This window comes from Elephantulus edwardii, unplaced genomic scaffold (genome assembly GCF_000299155.1).
Source record: "Elephantulus edwardii isolate Elephantulus edwardi_28Jun2011 unplaced genomic scaffold, EleEdw1.0 scaffold00068, whole genome shotgun sequence".
Lineage (NCBI taxonomy): Eukaryota > Metazoa > Chordata > Mammalia > Macroscelidea > Macroscelididae > Elephantulus > Elephantulus edwardii.
In genome coordinates, this window is record NW_006399818.1 from 11798832 (window position 1) to 11804793 (window position 5962).

Below are 5962 nucleotides of genomic sequence, written 5' to 3' on the forward strand. Positions count from 1 at the left end.
CATTTCCTGTATGTGTGCGTCTGTATACAGCTATCTTGTTTTACAAGTTACAACTACAGTACTCACATCATCACAGTGTAATTGCACTCTTCTCACTGCCTCCCTGTAATGCGTCCTCATTTTCTCATAATCTCTTCTTTATGTGTTCAGTGAATTTTAATGTCTTACATATGCTCTTGGAACTGTGTCCAAAGAAATTCATGGAATTCTCATGCTTTGCTTCTGCCAGACACCTGGGGGCACTATGAATCCAGTGCCCCTCTAAACGAAATTGTCGGCTTACCACAGTTTGTCATTAGGAATTCCCAGGATGATGTTTCTTTTTTATTCCACTCTTCCCCAAGCCATCCCTGAAACAAGCGGATTCCTTTCTCTGAGTTGAGTTTTCTATTTCCTAGCTGTATGTGGGAGTTTTAGATTTGACCTCTGATTTGACTGGGTGCCTAGGCTTCGTCTTCTGTCTCAACACACAGAGGTCATTAAAATCAGGCTCTAGGCCACCGGGAATGCAGAGAGGCTCTTGGAGCAAGTGCTGGCGCTAGTCCTTGCTGTCCTCTGTGGAATACTGCACTTTCTCCTTTCTGGCTTGCTTTGGTTCCCCTAAGTTTGCAGCTAGCTCAGCCGTGCACACTCCAAGGATGTTGTCATGTAGCATTTTCAGGTGTTTTTGCTGGATTGCTGGTAATCGAAGTCTGGGTTCATTTTTTTAATGAAAAACTCTCTCTGTGGGAGAATTTGTACCATTTGCATAAAATTTGTAGGGATTACACATTAAATTATTTCCTTTTTAAAAACTGCCTAATGATAAGATTGGATTTTAACTTGTATAAATCCATTTTCTTTTTTTTTTCTCATTGTGATAAAAATACACTTAACAAAGAACACACTATCCCAACAATTTCCAGATATACAAAAATTTGACTTCTTTAGGTGTATTTTGTCAGAGGTGTGGGAGTACTTAGAAGGTAGTTCTCTTGAGGGCTATTCCTGTATTATTAGGCCAATGCTTTTAGAGAGTATATTTTTAAAGAAAAGACTTTACAATTCTCTGCTTTCTTTGATCTCCTTGTCTCCTTTTTAATGTTATTAGTTGTACAGGGTTTGAAGCTGCCTTCAAGCTGCCTATTTAATCTACAAAGAGCCTTGTTATTGGTAACTTCTTTCCTTTAGCAGCTATTCTAGAAATAAAACAAATATTAATAATTCTGTAATTGTTTTAAATTTCCACTGGATGAATTGGTTTGGCTGATCTTTACCCCAAATTAGGAAGAGAGCCAAACCAGTTTGATGGTTTAGAAAAAGTTAGTTAATGTTTTCCTTTATTTTGCTTGAACTGTCATAAACCTCTGAATATTATGAGGTTTTCCCCATAACCATTTAATTATGGATATATTTTTCCAGTTTTTTAAAATGATAACTTGAAAAAAAGTTGGTTACTCTGATGTGCACTGGAGCATAGTAGATTTCTTTTTCATTGATGCTGAAAATGAAGTGTCCCCAAGTGGTAGGAAGCAACTTTGAAGAAAAACTATTGCCAGATGGGCTTGAGTGGTTCAAAATCCTTGGAAAGGCAAATATTTTATAGCAAATGTGTTCTATATTTTCTAAAGAATCAGTAATAATGCCCAATATCTGTAAATCACTATGTGAAACTCCACTTTCCTTCCAAGAAATGTATATTTACAACACAATACCACTGAGTTCAAAGTAAATCAGAAGGCACCTGGTCATTCATTGGTTTATTAGGCACTCTGAATTTCTTAATGACTAATTTTTATTCCAAGACAGTTCCCTTATATTACCAAAAGGTATAAGAAAAACCAAGAAATAATTCTCAAGTTTTTCTTGTAAAGAATTCCTAGCCATAGAGGGGAATGAATGTATAATTCTGAAAGATTCAAAGTATGGCCCAAAAGAGCCACGTTAAGAGAGAAGTTGAAATTTCATTGATATTTATCTTTAATTTTTAATATTTATTACAAAATGTTTGCTCAAAAATGGGAATAATTCATTAAATATGCCATGTTGTAAAGGTATACTAAAAGTACAATTTGAATAAGAAAAATATGCTCTTTGACCCCACAGATTTTAGTCTAATTAAGAAGACAAAAATCGTCACATTGCAATGGTAGTTTGAAAAGAACAATTTTGGATTTTATGGTAACAGGCATAATACCTATGGTGTCTAACTGTTAACCAAAAGGTCAGCAGTTCAAATCCACCAGCTGCTCTGCCAGAGAAAGATGAACAACTCCTCTTGTAAAGATTTACTTCCTCGAGTCGGAACGAACTAGAGGATAGCGGTTTGGTTTGTTATAAGGGAAGCAAACTATCCGAGGTAGTACTGTCTGCTAGAAATATAATGTGAGCGACATAGACAGCTTTTAACTTTTTTAGTAGGTGCATTTTTTTTAAAAAAGAAAAAAATTGGTAAAATTAGATTAAGAAAATTTATTTTACTTAACATACTAATGAAATACTCATTTTTAAATGTTTTTTTAGTCAACTGTGATTCACAGCCCCGTTATGAACAACAGCTCTGAACCCCGCCTTATCCTGTGCCATCCTCAACCCCTCTGACATTGCTACAGTCACTGTGTCAGTCCATCTTGTTGAGTCTTACTTTCTTATGCCGACTGACCCCTCACCTTTCCAAGCATGATGTCCTTTTGTGTCTTGTCTTAAAATCCAGTATATATTTTACAGCTATAGGCTATGTTTATTCAAATACAGTGAGTATTTAACACTTACAGTCTAGCCAGTTAAAATGCTCAGTCCAGTTTCCTTTTGTGGCACTAGTCAGTAAAAACCTTTGGAACCAGAGAAGGGCTTTCTCGAGGGGGAAAATAATTTCAGCTGAAACCTGAAGAATGAGTAGGAGATGGTCAAAGTAGGGAGTAGTGTAGCATATTACAGTTTGTGGGGTGTAAGGAATTTAAAAAATCCATTTAACTTAAAAATATTTATCTCATAATTAATTTAAATTTCTGCCTCTCCCCAGGTTAACCATTTTTAGGTACATAGAAGCCTCTTGTTACACTATTGTATACTTGTTGATCTTGTGCCTATGTGAAGAGTAAAAACTACTCACAAAATTAGTTAATAACTATAGGGAATTGTTGGTTGTCATTGAGTGGCTCTGACTCACAACCAGAACAAAATATTCCCTAGTCATATATCATCTTCATGATCTTTGGGCTGTTTGTGCCCATTGTTGTGGATATGAGTCAGTCCATGTTGTTCTCTCATTTTCACGCACCCTCCACTTTCCTAAACATGTGGTCCTGTTTCAATGATTGGGCTTTTCTGATGATGTAGCTGAAGTAAACACGCTGAAGACTAACCATACTTGCTTCTAAGGAATGATCTTGATGCATTTCTTGTAAGATCTATTTGTTTGTTCTTTGGAGTAAATGTTAATGCCGCTGTTGTTGTTATTGTTAGGTGCTATCAGGTCAACTACAACACATAGTGATCTTATAAACATGGATCTGGACCTTGTTCCACTCTGTGCTATCCTCATCATATCTGATGGAGTTGAGCTCATTGTTCCAGTCACTGTGTCAATGCATCTTTCTGAGAGCTTTCCTCTCTTTCACTGAGCCTCTGTTTTTTTTGTTTGTTTTGTGTTTTTCTTTTTTTTAAAAAAAACGGAATGTTTATTAGTCCCAGCAGGGGTGGCCTGCATGGGGTGGTGAGTGGGCTAGATCAGAGTGTGTGTGGGCTGTGAGGAGTCTACAGTCATGGGCTGGGGGGTCTTGGAGGGAAGGGGCTGAGCTTGTTGGCCAGTTTCAATGGTGCTTCAGGTTTGCTAGTGAACATGCTTCATGAAGGAGTCATGGCAGGCCAGAGCAAGGCCCCCAATAAGATTAAGAAATTCTTGGAAATCTAGCTTCCTATCAGCGTTGAGGTCTAATTTCTTCATCATGCGGTCAAGGACACCAGGGTCCTTCTGATTCTTTGTGAAGGCAGCCAGTTCTGTATTCATGAATTACAGGAACTCCGTTTTGGAGAGGGTAAGGCTGTTTCCGTCCTGGCCAGCGTACCTCTGGAGCACGGCAATCAGGGACTCGATGCACCCCTCGGTCTCCGTGGGACTAATGACTTTTGCCATGTCGCAGAGGACCAGAGTGCGATGGCTGTGGCTTGGAGCGGCGGCGGGTGTGTGGCTGGCTGCGGGGAGCTGTGGCTTCTCAAGCCTCTGTTTTCTTAAGCTTGATGTTCTTTTTTGAGGGCTGGTCTCCTTTAGCAACATAACCAAAATATGTGAGACAAAGCTTCACCATCCTTATCTCAAAGGAGCACCTTGTTTGCACATTCTATAAGACAGATTTGTTTGTTATTTTACCAGTCCATGAGATATTCTGTACTCTTCCCCAGCACCACAACTCAAAGACATTATTTCTTCGTCTGTCATCCTTAGTGATTATCCAACTTTTTAGATTATATGTATAATAAACAAGTAATTGAAAAGACCATGCAACTTAGTCTTTAAACTGGCATCATTGCCTCTTAACACCTTGAAAAGATTTACCCAATGCAATACTTCTTTTGATTTCTTGACTGCTGATACTAAGGGTGTTGATTATGGATTGAAGTAAGATGAAATTGTTGACAATATCAATCTTATCTACATTCATGTTGCATATCGGTCCACTGGTGAGGATTTTTATCTTCTTGATGTTGAGGTGTAATCCATTTTGAAGGCTGTTGTCTTTGATCTTCTGCAGCAAGCATTTCAATGCTTCTTTGCTTTGCCAATCAAGGTTGTGTCATTTGTATAACACAGCTTGTTGATCAGTCTTCCTCCACTTTCTTCTTTTAGTTCAGGCTTTCAATGATTTACTTGATGTACAGATTGTATAGAGATGGTGAAAGATATAGCCTGCCTGCACACTTTATTTTAAACCATATAGTGTTCCTTTGCTCTGTTCTAATGACAGCTTCTTGGTCTAAGTATAGATTTTATAAAAGCACAATTAAATGTTTTGTAATCTTCATTCTTCTCAATGTTAGCCATAATTTGTTATGATCCTGTATAAGGAGCATGTACAACATGGGGGTAGCTGAGTTCTGACTTCTGCCCACTTCATAAAGGGGAACTCTCCCCATCAATAACATCCATAGTATCAAACAGATAGCTACGTTGTCAGACATGGCATTCGCCATGCTCCTGCTCCTATTTCTAGGAATCATTGGGTCCAATGTTTATTGCAAATGGACCTACAGACTTTACTCACAGTTGTAGAATTTATTAGAGAAATCATTTATGGTGTAGAGGAGACAAAGCATATCACATAGTGAGAATCCAGGTTTAGTGAACAGCAACCCCAAGTCAGACTAACAGCATGACACAATTCCTCTTAATTAACATCGCTTCGCAGTTAACAGGGGGAAGTCTGGGTTCAGTTCAGTCAGTCATCCAACAAATTTTGTCTCATAGCAGTCACAAGTCAGTTCATTCAGTCATCCAAAAGCAAAACCTTTCACTTTGGCTCCATCTCTAGGATGTCTCTGGTTTTACCTTGTCACAGTCTCTTCACAGTCTGCCACAGTCACCTCTCAGTCAGCCACAGTCTCTCATAGTGTGGAAAACATTTTCTTCTTTTGCACCCACAGCTCTTGATGCTTTGCAAGACCATCTGTCCACAGTTGAAGTAGCTGGAGAACATGCCCCCAACAAGGGCTAACACAATAGATAGAAAAGCCAATTTTCAAAGTTGACACCACAGATCCATATGATCTGATGGCTTTGCACCATCAATAACACACAAGTAGATGTCTTTATGATACTCTTTGCTTTTAGCCTAGAGCCATTAGACATCAGCAATGACATACCTTGTGCATGGCCTCTTGTAAATACAGCTTAGATTTTTAGCAGCTTTGTCTGTTTACTGTTCAGCCTTTTTTTTAAATAATCTTCAGCAGGATTTTACTTGCAAATGGTATTAATTATATTGTT

General features: G+C 38.2%; 1 pseudogene; it reads right to left on the reverse strand.

Annotated features, from left to right (window-relative positions):
- Nucleotides 1–3811: 3811 nt before the first annotated feature.
- On the reverse strand, nucleotides 3812–4114 carry LOC102844343 (annotated as a pseudogene).
- Nucleotides 4115–5962: the final 1848 nt, after the last annotated feature.